The 18,878-nt window shown below is 31.8% G+C and overlaps 1 protein-coding gene across 1 annotated transcript in view; it reads left to right on the top strand.

Moving 5' to 3' along the window:
- Positions 1-3,905: 3,905 nt before the first annotated feature.
- LOC148282343 (thyrotropin receptor-like) overlaps positions 3,906-18,878 on the top strand; it is a 103,551-nt gene continuing 88,578 nt past the window's right edge. Inside the window, exon 1 of the mRNA XM_088225281.1 lies at positions 3,906-3,971. The gene's annotated coding sequence lies outside the window, so the exon portion shown is untranslated. The remainder of the gene's footprint in view (positions 3,972-18,878) is intronic.

Raw genomic sequence — 18,878 nt, 5'->3', positions numbered from 1 at the left:
CTAAAGGTGCTGCATTAGTGCTCAAAATGTAGCGTATATCAATCATCAGTTACATGAATGTAAGGTGATCAGACTTTTGCTTTAGGTTTCAATCCAGAGACAGAAATATTGCCGTAAAAACCCACTTTTAAAACAAATACTTCAAATGTCCCCTGCCAGGAATTGAACCTGAGACTTTAAGCATGGTAGGCGACAACACCAACCACTACACTACTAGGCGGTACATCCACTCATAAAGGTGTTTTCACAAGTCGGGAATAACTTTAAAAATATTATATGTATTTAGAGCGTATTTTTACGATTATAATTCAACCATCAATGTATTGAAAACAAGTTTTAATTTTTGATTTTTGGGCTTTAAAATGTCATTTTGACGTCACGCGTTACGATCGCTGACTGTGCTTCTAATAAATATTGCGTACAAACTTGGCGATAAGATGTCATTCCTGCCGTTTTTCCCACTACTACTACTACTACTACTACCATCCGAGAGAATGGACCGCCACACACGTCTATCCTGGCATACAATCCTAGCTTCTTCCAGATTCATACATCTTGTCATACATGCCCTTCGGTTCTGTCTGCTTTTGACATGACCAGACTTAAGATTTTGGTTTATCTGATCATGCCACGTCTTCCTTGGTCATCCTCGTCACACGTTGCCGTTCATTTTCGCCATATATACTTGTTTTACCATTCTTTCGTTGTCCATTCGTTCTACGTGACCAAACCATCTCAGAGACCCTTTCTTAATCTTATCAATTATACTTGACTCAGATTTACACTCTCGCCTGATTTCATCATTCGTAACCCTGTCATACATTGATTTCCCACACATTCGTCTAAGAGATCGCATTTCAACCGCGTTCACTCGGCTTTCATCCTTTCTCCGCCAGTTCTATGTTTCACTTCCATACATAAGTGTTGGGACTAAAACTCCGTTGTGCACTGCCAGATTAGCTTCGATTGACATATTTTTATTAGCAATTACTGTGCTTAGTGCTCCGTTCATTTCGTTGCCCGCATTCACTCTTCTTTCATCATCTTTTTCTAATCTTCCATCTTTTGAAAACATGCTTCTCAGGTACACAAATTCTTCTACTTGCTCGAGACATTTGTTGTTTACATTTATTATGCAGTCAGTAACCTCACTATCCCTTTCAAATACCATCACTTTTGACTTACTTTCGTTCATCGCCAATTCGCTCTCCAGGCAAACATCAAACATTCTAGAGACTATTTGCTGCAAATCAGCCTTGCTGCTTGCTAACAGAACTGCATCATCAGCGTACAACAAGCAGCTTACTGAAAAATTATCAATTTTTGCTCCAATACCCATATATTCTATCTTTTTAATACAGTTGTCCATGAATAGATTAAACAACCATAGTAACATAACACATCCCTGTTTCACGCCTTTTGAGATCGCAAACCAAGATGTGAATCCCCCATTATCTCTTACACACGCTGAACTCTCCTCATAGAGAGACGATACTGCACGTATAAGTTTATTGTCTACTCCATACTTTTCCAACACGCCTTACAATTTTATTCTATCTACTTTATCGTACGCCTTTTGCAAATCGACAAATGCGCCGAACCCCTCCCCCGCCCCCCTCTTCCCGTTTTTCCCACAGGGCGCGAAACGTCTCATTTTCAAGAAATTCAAAATGAGCGTATTTTAAACCTTTTGTGATTTATCCGCCGTCGCACGAAAAAAATATTAAAACCGTTACCATCCTAATTTTTTTGAATACTTATATATAAAACAAGAAAAGGCCTTATTCCCCTTTTCAGAATTTTCGCTTGAGAGTAAGCCATTGAATCGAAAACACTAACCAACAGAACTGAATTCCTCATCTGCCCGAAAACATAAATATAAGTCCATTTCATGCTTACAAAATAATAATTAATAAATCTTCAAATAACGAAGCATTACGATTTTTAATGCCTTTTTTGTTGTTTTCATTGTATTAACCTTGTATAAACAAAAAAAATGTTTTCCTAAATACATCCTTTATAAGATAAATGACCTATAAATCTTTTAAAAAGCATTTTCAATAGTGTATCTATTTATCATTGAGTTCTCCGCTTGCTTATTTGCTAGTGGAAATTTATCGACAATACAAAGAAAATAACTACAAAGAAATCAGGTTTTATTTATTGTGGAACACAGAATAAACAAGAATAAGCGATGTTTTTATTTGTAGAAAAAGTCGGTTGAAAAAAGACTGGTATCAATCACAGACAATCTAGAAAAAATGTGTAAGAAAAATGAACGTGGAAAATATGAATGGACGGAAAAACCAGGAACAAAATTCTCTTTTTTTATTTTATTTATTTGGGAAAAAAACAACAGTTTTTACGTGTATTGCATACAGAAAATAAGAACATATATAAACGAAACTTGTGAAACAGTTAATATAAATTTTCCACAGTGATGTAAGCTATTGATTAAGTACATTATCGGCATCAAAATAAAAGCAATTTAACAATTGGGATATACTGGGCACTTAGAAGTTTCAAATGAAATCATAATACATAAATGTGTATACAGTTATAAAAATAACGTGAATAGATATTAAATAAATTTAATTAAAAAAATAAGAAAAGAAAACAGTTATTTAAAAATATTTTAAAACGTAGAAAATATAATAGGGAACATACATTCATTATTACTGACATTGTTTTACTAAGCGGGTGTACTGTATATAAAGAATCTTCTATTTTTTATATGGGAGAAATGAAAAATGTCTGCGTGACCGCGAAGAACAGTATTATAGTAATGACATGCTTTAAAGAAAAAGTCGCTTTTCCTTGAGTTAGTCCTAGGTACTGGCAAATAAAATGTAGTATAGAGTCTAATGTATCATAAATAGGCAATAAATAAGTATCATATTTACATAAATGACCCAAAAGAGTAACTTGCTTAAGAAGTTGTAATTATTTTAATAAAATTTGTAATTTAAAAAAACGACAATTTCATAAGACTATACATATTTTCTTAAAAATTTTAACGAAAACGGAATAAAAAACCTACCGTACATTCATGGAGACTAGACCGCTGTGCACGTGCAAACCACGAGCCCACTGCGTGATATCGCATGACGATTGGCCCATTTCACACCACGGCAAAAATCTACACGGCACGATAAAATATAATACGGTGGATCGATATTTGTTTTCTTACAATTGTTTACTTATTTAATGCCTGGAAAATGCAATAACCAGTACACCACGAGACCGACTAATCTCCAGTCGATTTCTTCTCGCAGGGTTTTTACCTGAGAGTACTTGCTGAATTTAAATAATGATATTGATAAAATTATCATTATAATCTCTTTTGTTAAGTTGTATTTTATTATTTTAATCGGGTTGTGGTCCCGTGGCTAGTGTTGTGGACTCACGGATCCGAGGTCCGAGGTTTAAACCCCACTCTACCTCAACTTGATTCCCATCTTCTAATAGTGAGTTAATTACAACTCGTTGAAAATGGTGACCAAAATTGAAATATTTGGGTAAATATATAAGAACGCTAATATTAATTATTTTATAAATTAATACATTAACCGAGGCATTTTTATTGATATTTTTATTAAAGTCATTTACTATTATTGAGTTTTATGAAAAAACGAAAAGAATAAATATTATCAAATCTATATATGTACTAACGAATCTAATGAATGTCAATCGACTATAATTTTACTGTGCCGTTTAGATTGAGATGAAATGTGTAAAATAGGCTATTCTCCAACGGGTATCACGCGGCTGGTTTGTTTATTTGGAAATCCTTGTAACGATGAACACACATTACGTTCATTTTTCAAAAGTATGTAAATCGTAATAAAAAATGTATTTTGCCTAAATATTTTATTTTTAACAAAAAATTTTTTTTTCAGGGACCTACAAGGAAATAACATCACCGACTTAAAACCAACATCTTTTGAACTAGTACCTGATCTCGAAGAGTTGTAAGTATTTTTAACCATAATTCTTTATCTATTCATTTCGAATTACAATTATTTCCACATTAACTAACTTATTATGGCTGTTTAGGCTGTACCCGTGCTAAGCCAAAACAATTTACAAGCAATAAAATTTAGTTACTTATAAAAAGAATTAATATATTAACACATTGATAATGTTGTAAACAAATCTCTCAAACTTATCAATAGAGTGACGGCGGACATCAAAAATATTAATACCATCAAAACTCTTTATTGCTCACTAGTTCGACCCCATCTAGAATACGCTTCTCCTATTTGGTCTCCATTCTACAGGACTCATATTAACCATGTCGAGTCTGTCCTAACTAACTTATTATGGCTGTTTAGGCTGTACCCGTGCTAAGCCAAAACAATTTACAAGCAATAAAATTTAGTTACTTATAAAAAGAATTAATATATTAACACATTGATAATGTTGTAAACAAATCTCTCAAACTTCTCGGTTTTATCAATAGAGTGACGGCGGACATCAAAAATATTAATACCATCAAAACTCTTTATTGCTCACTAGTTCGACCCCATCTAGAATACGCTTTTCCTATTTGGTCTCCATTCTACAGGACTCATATTAACCATGTCGAGTCTGTCCAACACCGTTTTCTAAGAAAAGTGGCATGGTTGCTCGGATTACAAAGGAGTAATTATTCCTATTTTGAAATGGAGCAATCTCTTAATCTGTCTTCATTGGAGAGACGTAGAACTGAGATGGACCTTATATGCATTTTCAAAATACTTAATGCTTTAGAAAGATAAAATCACCAAATAAATTTATTCAAAAGACGTGGAAAAATTTTGTTGTATACTTCCGAAACTGAAAAAAATGCTTTTTCCGAGTTCTCCAAACTTTTGATTTGCAATTCCTCAAAATGATCTTTTTTGGGTTAGTGACTTCTTCCCGAATGATGACGATTTGTTTGACTGCCTTAAAACAGGGTTACTTACCTTAGTTAGACAGTCAACGTAACTGTATAGTAATGTTATAATTCTAAATGTAGGATAAATTTATTTTATTTTATTTTATTTATTTCGAATACAAACAGATGTACAGGTTAAATGAATATTTTTTTTTTTTAAATATATAAAATGTATACATAGTAGAGCCTACCATCCAATTATATGTATTCACTAAATAATACTGTAATAAAGCGACGACGGCTTGAAGTTTAAGCTATATAAATAATAAATATACTATATATTAAAATAAGATAAATATGGACAAAACTAGGAGATAGTGGAAGAGAAAAGAAGGAAATTGATAAGAAGTGGTAAAGGATGATTGAAGGAAAGTGAGAGTGGAAAATTGCATTTGATTTAATGATTAAACGAATTATGAATGAAGAGCATGAATCAAGCCTATTAATTCTCTTCTGTACATATTGTATGGAGTGTTAAATATATCAAGACTATTAATTTTTTTGTTAAATGTTTCACATATACGAGGGATTGTAGAATGTTTCCGATGATTAGTTTTAAATTTACGAATATAGAAAATATCAGAGAGTCTAGTTGGCCTGGAGGGGACACGGTAAGCAAGTAGATTAATGAGTTCCGGGGAATCGAATTTATTATTGACAATTTTATAAAGCAGGATCTGATCAAACATATCTCTTCTGTGTGCTAATGAAACAAGGTTATAAAATTTTAATGAAGCTAAATAATTTGGAAAATGCAAATGAAATTTGTATTCTAGGTTTTTCAGGATTTTTTTTTGAAAACTCTCGATTCTATTAATATTTAATTTATAAACAGGAGACCAGATAGCAGTGCAATATTCAATAGGTTAGTACCGACCCATAGTATCATGTTCTTTCGAAATAAATATCTCACATCCTATTAAAATACTCTGCTGTAAACTTAGGCAATTAACATCTTAGGTAATACGGTAGAAGTCTGAAACTCGGAGTAAACTTTAAACCACCAAAAGATACGTTATTAGTTTCTGGTTTCCTTCCTGTTTTTAATTTTTCTTTAATTAGTGGTTAAGTTAATTAACCAAAAAGTAATATGTGTAGCAGTTAAATATTATTCTCGTATCTTGCTGGAAAAATTGTATATTTTTGTTTTTGGAATAGAGCCTGAATTCTGGACGAGACATTGCCCTTTTACATGTGAAAATCCTAAAAAAGAATCGGCCTGCCAGTGTACGATGTTTCGTTTCATACAGGCTAAACGTTAAAAATCCTAAAAGGTCTCGAAACCCACTGGTGCAATATCCTGCAGTGATGAAAAATTTGGTTAAATATTATTGTAATCCAAAAAAAATGTTATATGATAGTTCACGGAAACGAATATTTTCTCAAAAAATTGAATCGACTATTATTTTTACTCTATTTTGATTGATAAGATAAAAATATTTGATTTTTTCGTTGAAATTTATTCAAAACATTATTATACACCGCTAGAAACTTAACTTGCTTCAATAAATTCTTTCGTGTTAATAAAATCTTTTGCCTGAAAATCGTCTAAGTAGTGTCTTAAAAAAATAATAATCATGATGCGAGGTTTTGGGAGAAAAAACGATAATAGATCAAATTAAATATTAGTTACCGTTTATAACACAAAAATGTGCAATTTTTATTGTTTTCGAGAAGAACTCTCGAGAAACAAAAAAAATGGACAGTAAAATTACCAAATTTGTGCATTTTTTATGGGAGCATCTACCACGTTTCAAAATTAAACAAGTAATTTTCTTTTTATCTGAACAAAAATAAACACCTAAAACTCAAAATACAAACTTGACCGTAACGCGACAATCAGCGAATGAATGCAACTAAGTTATATCAAATAGACACATGTGCTTTGGGATGCAATCATTAATAAACGCATGAATTAATCAGACTAATTAAGCAAGCATTACAATGTTTTGAGTTTATCTAAATGTTTGTAGACAAAATACTGGTTTCCCCCACCAGGGAGTCATTATGATTGACAAATTAAAAAATGGACGGAGAACGTTTTAGAGAAGGGAATATGGATGTCTAGGCATTTAGAGGACTTATAGTCTGTCATTGGCTAGTTTAAGTGGCCACATCTGTGCAACATTCACCATTTTGCCTATGTTTGAAAATCCATATTTCTTCAATTTATTTATTTTATTTATTTATTATCATTATATTACATATACAAAATTATAATTTATATAAAGTTGCTTTGACTGTCTAACTAGGGTTATTTACCCCGTTCTAAGACAGTCAAAAAAATATAAAAATCAGTAATCAATTTATAGAAACAGTTATAAAGATACAGGACAAAGTAAAAAATAAAGTAAAAAATGGAGTAAAAACATGGTAAAAAATGTAGTGAAAACATAGTAAAATGTAATAAAAACGTAGTAAAATTGTAGTAAAAACATAATAAAAATGTAGTGAAAACATAGTAAAATGTAATAAAAACATTGTAAAATTATAGTAAAAACATAGTAAAATTGTAGTAAAAACATAGTAAAAATGTAGTAAAAAAACGTAGCAAAAAAAAAAAAACAAAGTAATAAATGCAGTGAAAACATAGTAAAAACCATTAAAATATATAAATATGTCTATAAAAATATTTCGAAACTCAGTAAAATGCGAAATAAAAACAGAATACATAGTAAGAAACATATTTAAAGTCATAATAAAAAAATGAATGTATGTTGTATGGCAAAAATCATATTTAAAGAAAGAAAAGAAAAACATTCTGCCAACTGTTGACATTGATAAAGTTAAATAGCTGAAACCTTTATTGTTGTGAAGAGATTCATCTGACTAAATTATTTCATATGCTAGGCAAAGCCTGAAAACAATTTTCCAGGTTTTAAACTTCTTGAACCAGTTGGTTTATATCAATATTTTGAGTTCGTCCAAATGTTTGTAGACAAAAAACTGAACTTCACTGGAAAAAATATAAATACATGGTTTTTCAGGGCCAGACCGCGAAACTTCAAAGAAACGTTTCTAATGGTAAGTTTAAAAAAAACCTAAGAAAATTTTTCCAAAGTCATTTAAAAAAAAATACATGATCTCAAAATGGAAAATTTTTTAATTTCTTGGACAAGCAGTCCCTCCACAAACCCTTACCCCTCTCCTACCCAGCCACTTCCCTTGTCCGCGTCTGGTGCGATGGTCAAATACGTTTTTATCGAAAAAAAAATTGTCGGGAAAAGGTAGGGGTTTGCGGAAGGGATGCTAGTCCGAGAAATCAAAGATTTACTCCATTTTGAAATCAAAAAAATGTTTTTTTTTAAATGACTTTTTGGAAAAACATAATTAGGATTTTTTTTAAAGCTTACACTGAGGAATGTTCCTTTGAAGTTTCACGGTCTGGCCCTGAAAAACTGTGTTTAAACAAATATGAATACGTCAAAATAAAATTGAATTTTGATAGTAAACATAAATTCATTCACCCCAACTGAACTGAACCGAAACTTATTAAATACTACTATAATTTGTATTTGGAAAATTGAAAACTATTGCTTGTAAAACTTACCCTTTCTCACCAATTTCCCGATGGATATCCCAGCCAGTATTTCCACTAAATATGAATAATGGCCAGCGTAATTTTAATTAATTTAACGCCTTTCTGCGCGAACAACAGGTCGCCATTTTGTGGAGAGGAAGGGAAGGAAGGCGAATATAAATTGATTGCAGTATAAAGGATTTCCGAACTTTCATTTAACCGGAAGTTTGATGAAATATTTGTCGTGTCAGAAATTAATTTCAATTGAAATGTTTGATTAAAAACAGTAATAAAAATGAGGTAAATACAAAAAAAACGAAAATATCATAGATAGCGGCCTCCGTGGTGGAGTGGTCAAGACGCTTGACTCACACACGGAAGGTTCCGGGTTTGATTCCCAGTGAGAACACAAAAATTAAAAATGTGATTTTTCTCTAGCCTGGGTGTTCTGTGATGTAATTCATTACTGTAATTGGGTCTCCTGGCCTGTTGTGGTGCAAAAAAATAAAAATAGTATAAACCATTTTTGACCTTTTCCAGGCATATTTTCTAGTATGTGTCCGAGCGGGAGAAGAATACAGTTGTTTTTGTGAAATAGAACCAGAAACCTTAACGGGTGTTTCCAAATCGATAACTTTTCTAAGGTATTTAAAAAAAAAAATAATCATCATATTTCCCTTTACGCACCTAATGTGCATAGAGCACTGCATTGGTACACCAATCGCAACGTATCTTGATCATTTTTGTAACATGAAGGTAAGATGATCAGTCTTACGCTTCAGGTACCAGTGCAGGGACTACGAAATATTCTGGTGTGAAAACACCCTTTTAAATAAATATTTCATATCGGTTGTTTGACATGGTTCTGTCAGGAATCGAACCCGAGACCTCTCGCTTGGTAGGCAAACGCGCTGGCCATTGCACCACGAGGCCGAGAAAAAAAATATAAATCGAGTGGAAAAATGTCCGCGTCGTAGTGAAGTGGTAGGTACGTTCGTCAACCATGCTCAAGATCCCGGGTACGATTCCTGAAAGGTCGGCATTAAGTATTTGTCTAAATTTGTTTTAGATAGGGATTTTTTTTTGTAGCTGGAATATGGAAGTCAAGGCATTCACTGTGCTTATGACCTGTCACCATTTTATCTCCCTTTAAACATTCGCATATCCTTACCTCTTCCGTCTGTTGAGATCACTATATCTCATAATAGGGTGGTGCAAAAAAAGAGCAAATTTATGAACAATGATTTTCTTTTTTTGGGCTTAATAGGTTTGTATCATTTGGCTATTTGCATCTTAGAGCGCTAATTGGTCAAACAAATAAGTGGGACTGTATTAAATATTTTTTAATTAATAAATTACATGTAAGTATAAGTTATTACATCATCTTTAAAAACGTCAATATCAACATTACTTGCTACATAATTACATAATCTTTACGTAATGATGATGGTTGATTTTTAAAATTGGTTTGGTTATTATTTTTGTACAAAATTAATATGTAATATTACGATTTGTATGGCGTAGATTTAAGTATATAGTTCTTTTCTACTACTTTGAGCTTTCTGTGGTAAACTACTTTCCACACAAATCCTTTCAATTGAAAATTAGTTTCAGAAGTTCTCGAAATTTATCCATCTAATTTAGGCCGCTGAATTTATGAATATTTGTTGTTGATGTACAGACAATTTATATTTATTTTCCTTTGAACACTGCTCTATGAGAGATCGTACTGTGAGGGAATGTTTGCAGAACAAAAATATATTTTTTCCTCTGCGAAAATAGGATTCAGGTCCTCGCCACAAACAGAATTGACCCATTTTCTGGTTTGACCCCACAACCGCTCGGCTGCCACGCCATGCCGCTGCCTTGAGTAACAGGGTTGCTACTTTTTAAAATTAAGTTTAGAAATAATTATTATATTATCAGTCCCCTTTGTGGTCTAATGGTTAGCGCGTTTAGGTTACTTATGAAGGATTAGGTAGTTGAGGATTGGAGTTCCTACCCCAGTTAGAAATTGACAGAGAAGACACGAGGGTGCTGTTTAATGCGTGTTTATTTCATGGCGAATTAGATACAGCACTTGGTTGCGTAGCGCGAGCGTAGCGGCGATGATAGGTTGAAGATACTGCACTTGAACTACATGCTGGAACTGTGTGACGTCGTCGATCTAGAATGACTGACTGAACTGAACTTGTTGGGCCGACTGACTGGCGTTGCGTCCTGTGGTCTCTTTATAGGGACGATGTGAATGTACTGCAGAACAATGCTCCCGGCTTAATGTGCAATACTAAAAGAGTCGCATTATACAAATGTATTGGATTCGATAGAAAATGATGACATTGCATCGTCGGTCATTAGTCTACTTCAGGTGAAAAAATTTAACACGTGTGTGTCATCGATTATGGACTGTGGACCCTACACTTATATTATGAAGCGAAAACTCTATATTCGTCATTAAACTAGTTGTAATGAATGACTAGCAGCTCTCGCCGTTTACTCCAAGAGAGACTATCATGCAATAGCCCTGCCAGGATTTAATAAAAATCAATAACGATATTTGGCATGATTATCAAAATTATTACTAGTTAAATAAAATCACTTCAAGGGCGCTTTACACATTTTATATTTTATGATTTTAAAACGAAAGAAGTGAGATTTCAATTGAGATCTGAACTGACTGGAACTGTCGATGATTTGCAAGTGTGAAGGTAATTGGTTCCAGGCAGAGGGGCTGGCAACGGCAAAAGCACGATCGCCGAACCTAGTGTTTGGGCTTTGCGGGATTTCGTCATGTTTTTTCTTAGCCTGAATAAAATCAGCTATAAGTTAAACTATCTTTTTAGTAACCCGAACAAATATTTTTTAATTAAATTGTTGTTAATCGTAACAATATGAAATAAGATGTATTTTATATATGAACGACTTAAGTATGTTAAACTATACATAAAATTATTCTGCTATAAGGAAATTAAACTTAAACGGATTTTGCCAACCCTAGTGAACCTTCGTCACTTTCTCGAAGCGACATTTTCTGTGAGGTAATTTTATGCAAATACTTATATCCTTCAAAAATGGAAGATTCTTATCTCCTGTCGCATATCTTATTTTACGCCTCAATTTACTTCCTAGTGCTGAAGGGTGCTTCCGAAAATGCACTCCGTCAAATTATACTTCAAATCATAGAGAAAAGAACAAAATTAGACTTCTATTTAGGAAAAAGGCAAAGTCACAAAATTCGATTTTATTTAAAGCAATTAAAAAGTATTACGAAATGGAAAAAAATATTTATGAAGAAAAAAACATATCAAAGTTTAAAATAATGGTCAAGACATATGTGATAAACAATTTATAAATTAAATGTATTTGCAATGTTATTATTAGAACACACATAACAATATGTATGATATGTGTGCCCTACTTTAAGATTTAAATAAAATAAAATAAAATAAAAAGCTACAGAAATCCACCTTAAAGAGAGAACATCATACCCCCGGATCAGAACTCGATGGTGCATATAGCACTACATTTTTACTATCAATGCAGTAATTATAAGTTAATAAGCGATTATAATTAAAAATAACAGAATATCTCAGTTAAAAGTATCAAATAGTTTATTATATAAATTAAAGACGAGTGATACTTCAATCCATAAATTTGGAATATCCAGTAATCGGTTTCATCGCTTTCACGACATCTTCGAGACTGGTATCTTTATTTAAGAGTTCAATGTATTTATTCAAAACAGAGGTAAGGATGGAGAATTCAAAATTATATAAAAGTAAATTTAATAAAGTTGTTTTTATCTTAAGGATCATTATAAAAAAAATCGGGTTACTAATGTGTTAATATAATGCAATTTTAATGAGTTTAAGTATTTTATTTTTAGTGACCCATCCTTTGTTGAGTGTGATTTTTGTCAATTGTGATTTCTGAAAAACAAAAGGGAAAAATTCATTACTAAAAATATATTACAATGTATATAGTAATGGATAATGCACGTGTGTTATTTGTTAATTAAGTAATTCTACGTCGGGTTTACTTTTTAATCTATTAATTTTAACAATTTCTATTTTGTCAAGTTTATGGCTTTTAGGTGCAATATGAATTGATTTTAAATTATTTTTTAAATCTAAGGAATGTTTATTTTCTATTGAATGATTGGCAAAATTTAAATTATCTTTATTATTAGACTATGATTGTATGTGCTCTTTTAGGCGTGTTTTAAAGGCTCTACCCGTTTGGCCAACGTAGCATGTATTTTTACAGTCGTTACAAGAAGGTATGTTTCTGAGTTGGAAAACTTCAATTTTTTGTATGAACCAACAAACTAGCTTGGGAAATATTATTGTAAAAGGCTGCGGCGCATTTATTTTTATTTATTATTTGTCTAATTTTATCACTAGTTTTTCCAATATTCCAAATATGTGGATTAAAATACCACCCGTTTTTTATTTACATAATAAATTACAATGAACTTTCACCAAGAATTTTCACTCACAAACTAAAATATTTTAGGTATTGAATAGTCTCGAAGTCTCGAAAAGTCTCGAAATCTCGGTCAAGCCACGGTTTCAGCAGATTTTGTATTTTTTTAAAAATAAGATTAAAGCTCATGCGAAACAAAATATGTGAAGTAACGATAACCGCTTGTGTGAGATAACATGATAAGGACGTCCACTAGAGTCGATATCGCTAGACGTTTTAGCCGTAAAAATCGATAAAGTATACATTCAATTTTACAATGAATTGCCGTTTTTTTGTATTGTATATTTTTAATAATAATTTATGCACATTCTAAGATACCATCTAAAGACTTGAATTTTGATAGCTGTAATTTTTGGTTAGTTTAGTGTTTCTTCTTCTTGAGGTGCCTTGTCAGATCCCCCGACGTTGGCGATCACTACACCGAAAGCATCTCGGTCCTGCGCTACTCCGCAGCCAGAACAACTGCTTATTGTATGTATTCGCCATAGTGATTCCTGGGAAAAGATGACCAGAGTGGTTTCCCGTTGCCTTCTCTGGTAGATTTTTCTGTCGGAGTTACCTGTTTAGTTTAGTGTTTAGCTCCATCAATTCTGCCATATCTGTGTAGATTATTTCGTTTTTTAATGGTTTCTAGTTAATAAGTAGGTACTTCCCAGATAAGTCAAGCCAAATGTTTCTTAATTTTTTTATTTTCCTAATTCAAGATTTCAAATTTCATACTACGGAAATTATTACTCTCAGTAATAAATTTAAAAATTTTTTTTTTTTCCTTTATACGATTTTACAATTTCAAATAATCTTATTTTGTTAAAATATTGTGAGGATTAAAACCCGTCGTAAGGAACCTCCCGATATCTTTTTTACATCTTCATCAAATACTTTACTATCCTCTTCCCCAATTATACCAAATACAGGATGAAAAAAAATTAAAAATTATGCTGTCGAAGATATTACAAATAATACCTCAAACATCTTAATCCCTTTTTTCCGTTACCTTCAACATCAAACTAACTTTTATCTTCAGATTTTTAGATATCATCATTCACAAATTAACAGAGAGAAATAGTGAACCTTTCCTTTTTTGGAAATGTTATTTTTAACTCATCTTTTTTGTTAAATTTCATCAAACTTGGTAGACTCATGCATTCCCTATTTCCAATATCATTCCTTGTGCAGTAATAAAATCTGTTACCCAAAACCGTGTGTCATCAGTTGGTAACACATGGATATAAATAGTATTTTATTCCATTTCATGTGGTCTCATTCATGGGTCTGATCAGAGGTATTCCTTTGGTATCAAAAATATAGAATTGCCGAATCTAGGGAAATTATAAAATTTTACAGACTATCAAGAAAGGTGACTTCACCAGTCCGTCAAAAAATTTCATGGGTGCCCCCCCAAACAGTTTTTCTAACATTTGAAATTAGCTACGAGACATTGCATAGATTTATACACTTCTAAGCGTAAGACGGATCATCTTACCGTCATGTAACAAAAATGATCAAGATACACTGCGATTGGTGTACCAATACAGTACCCTATGCACCATTAGGTGTGGAAAAGGAATAATAAAGCGTGTTGTCCAAATATTTATTGAAATATGCTTTTACGTAAAAATAATAAAAAATATCATAGCTAATGTTTAATAATGTGCATTATTCAATTTTCCATTTTGTTATATCCCAACACAAAGGGCTCTTGGCCTTATAAAGTAAGGGATACGTTATTATTTTTTTAGTAATAATTTTTTTTTCTTTAATAAATAAATAAAAATAAATAAAAAACGTTTGCATCGAAATATGTTTTTAATATCAGTATTAGTAAATATGTACATATAAATACGTTTTTTATTATTTATTCATGACTTCGTGGATAATATTTTGGAAGTTTTATTACAATTTCTGTACTGGAATACATATTCTAACTAAACTCTGTATTATTATTTGCTATCAATACCTAACGTTTTTTTTATGTTTGGTAAAAACAGTATGGTTCCATGTACAAAATAAATTAAAAAGGACAGTATACATATCGTACATCGAAATGAAAACGTTAGTAAACTATATTGCTTTGGTGGCCCTAGTGTGTTATCGGTTGAAACGTTTGACTCGCGCACGGATAATTCCAGATTCGATTTTTTTATTTTTTTATTTCATTTTATATAATTTAAACGCCCTGCCGGGCTTTTAAATTATAAAAAATACACGTATATGACAATTATAAACTTTTAACTGCATAGTGATAGCGGGTATAAAATAAATTAATCCAAAAATACAATTCAATTGAAAGAAATGGAAATAAATAAAACCAAAAAAAAACAATAGGGACTTAAACACAAAATGGCAAAATGATCCAATAAATTATTCTATCATTGATGAAAAGTCTTTTTCAAAATTTGGATATAGAACACCAAAATATATCAATAGAGCTAAATTAATTGCCAAGTTTATGTAGTCTCTAAATGTGCGAGTGTATATAATAATTACTATTTTTGGTGAGAACACGAAAAAATACCATTTTTCTTGCTAATTGGATCTGTGCTGTAATTTACAAATGTAATTGGACCTCCTGGCCTGTTGTGATAGAGGAAAATTACCCAAAATACAAACGAAATGCATATCATTGAGGAAGGGGGGTGTATTAACAAAGGCCAACACGTGGTCGTCAACCCTTGAATTCCCCTATTTTTATTAAAAAAATTAAAGTAATTTTTTTTCAAATAGCTAATTATTAACATATTACAACAGAATTGGAGAAAATTTTAGAGAAGGTAAAATAGAAGTTAAAATTTCAAGTCAAAATACAGGGCTTTTATGACCTGTCATTGGCTGGTTTAAGTGGCCACTTTACACAATGTGTGACATTCACCGTTCTGCCATATTTGTACATTTTTATTTCTTCAATTCTTTTATCTGTTGATGTTTGTGAAGTTAAAGAGCTGAAACCTTTAGTTATACGGGTGAGATTAATCTAATTGAATTATTTCACCAACATACTGGACAACGCCGGAAAATATATTTTTTTCTATTTCTATACTTCTTCATGGACCAGGTGGATTTATCAACAAATCAAACAAAAGGTGAATGTTACACAGTGTGTAAAATAGCCACTAAAACCAGTCAATGACAGGTCATAAGCCCTGTAGATGCCTTGACTTCTATATTACTTTCTCTAAAATTTTCTAGATCTCTGTTATAATATGTTAATATTACCAGCTCCCCGGGGAGTTAAATCTAGTCCTTGTCTACAAAAATTTGGACAAACTCAAAATATTGCTAACTAATAATTGTCTATCATGTTTTTGTACCCAATATACAGTTTCCTTTTTCTCTCAAAACCTCAACAGAAATTAAACTCAAGACCTCAAGAATTGTCAACGAACGCGTGAATTACTTTACATTGAGGCGGATTTGTAGTGAAACTGTTTTTGCGTAAAGAATACTCATATGGAATTTCGACTTTACGAAAGTCTTGTTACCAGGTTGTGTGTGTTTAATAAAAGACTTTACTTCCATATTTATCTGGAGTTTAATATTAATTTAATTTAATGAACAAAAGAAAAATATAATAAAATTAATGCCGACAATACTGGCTGAACCTAACCGTGATATATGAATTTAATTTACATTAAATGTTGAAAGTCGTTAACAATGTAGTTTTATATGTAACTAATATATAAGTGTTGTAGATAACCAAAATCAGTGCCGGGTGAAGAGAGTCTAAATTTCGCTTTGTAGCTGCTGGTAACGTGTTACGTTGCTGCGTTGACAGGCCTGGCACCTGGTATTTAATGTACCTATAGACTTATCTCCACTCGATTTTTTTATTTTAGATTTTTACTTTGGAGTAGCCATCGAGTCTTAAACACTCGTCTAGGGTTCTGGTTCTATTTCAAAATAAGGGGAAATATTTTTAATATTCCTAAGGAATACAAACTCTATGCAGATTAAGGAGGGGGGAGGAGAATGTATGAACAGACGTCGTCAGCCAACGCCTCTACTTTTTTGTTATTCAAAAATATATATTTATACAAACAATTTCACGAATAAAACTGTACAAAAACAATGGCTTAAAAGTAAAATAACACAGCAAATATAACTAACACAAAAAACAAAATTAAAAACACTAATATTTGCAATGGAAGAAAGGCTTTTAATAAAGAAAGACTCCTTGGGTGATCAGAGGAAGAGGATCCAAATACCACCCCCGTAAGGGATGGACAAAACAAAAGGAAGCACAGTCCTAACTGAATCAACATCCCACAGGAACAGTTGCTTGTCCCATCTTATTTTACCCACCTAGGCGTCCTTCCGCGCATCTGAGGAGCTCCCAACGCGATACCCGAGTCCGGACAAACCGACGGAAGAGTTCGTACTGTTAGCCATCAGATCCACATTCCACGCTGATCGCATGACTCCTGTCAGACTATTCAGCATCTCATCTCTGACATCATCCAATAGCACACAGTGCGCGGGATTTGTTCGGCCGATTGATGGTCATCTCCGCAGGCACAGCCTGAGATAGGGGCAAGTCCAAGCTTACGAAGATCAATTTTAAACACCTAACTGTATTCTGCATCCGCCTGGACACAGAAAACACAAATTAAAACGTGTCTTGTACTAGGTGTTGAAATTTGGCAGGCGAGTTGTATCACTATGACATTCACCCGTGATGTTACATTTTACTCTCAGAAAAGCAAAAATTACATCAATAACTCACGAAATATTACAATAACAATGAATATTTATTTATTTTATCTTACTTTCTGGCATTAAACAGAATGTTTTATGTACGACTTGGAGAAGTTTCTTAGGAAATGTAATAATAAACAAACCGTATTGAAATATACAACAATTGCTTCGCGTATCTATTTTTCCCTTTGTGAATAAATTTCTGAATATTGATAAACTATTATGATATATCATCATAGAAATAATATTATGTTGCTAAGTAGTTAGTTTCTTTTTTTATCACAAAAATTATAATATTTATATATTTTTTAAACAGTAATAGTACAAAATAAAATAATAAAATTATTAATCAAATTGATAAATAGTCGAAATTTTAAACGAAATATGGTATAATTTATTTATTTATTAATTTTCACGCCCTACGGGCTTTAACATATATTTGAAATTAAGTATGTAAATTTAGCTAAAATTAAAGATAACATAAGAAAAACTAATACAATAATAAGTAAAAATAAAGATATTTACCAACATAGGTATATGGGTACCTAAATCATTTGAATAAATCCGTAGCACGTGACAACAAAATAAATTAATTTAATTAAATTACAAATTTAAAAGCTTCAATTAAATTAACTTAACAATAGAATCACCATGTAAAGCGCCCTTGAGGTATTTTATTACGAAAATGGCGCTATATAAGTTATCCATAATTAATTAATTAATAGAAAAATATTTAATAAATTGACATATGAAAATATACACACATACATAAACATGCATATGCATACATACACACACATATACATACATGCATGTACATATATATACATACACATACGCATACATGTACATAGATGCACATACCATGATTATAAAGATACATGAGAAAAAAAATAGTAAATAAAGAACAATATTAAGAAATTTTATACAAATTAATTTATAACCTTTTGAATACTTAACCTATATTTATATAAAGACAGACGAAATATATCAACTTCACCATACTCGTTACCTAGCCGGTGTAGTCTAGGTATTGGTGAATTGTAATAATTTGATCGTGCCATATCTTTCTCGAGCTTCCTCGTTTTACCAAGTTTATTAAATCAAATTAAATTTATTTTACTGAAATATGTTTAGAAAAAGCCATCTGACCAAGTTACATCTGAGTAATTTTGACTACCGACGTATACAAAAAAAGACGTATTTAAGGATTCCAGTAATCAAAATATTAACTCGCCGCTTTTTATATTCGTTTGGTAC

This window comes from Micrasema longulum, unplaced genomic scaffold (genome assembly GCF_059751315.1).
Source record: "Micrasema longulum isolate JH-2025_06_02 unplaced genomic scaffold, ASM5975131v1 h1tg000340l, whole genome shotgun sequence".
Taxonomy (NCBI): domain Eukaryota; kingdom Metazoa; phylum Arthropoda; class Insecta; order Trichoptera; family Brachycentridae; genus Micrasema; species Micrasema longulum.
This window is presented reverse-complemented; position numbering and strand designations above follow the sequence as displayed.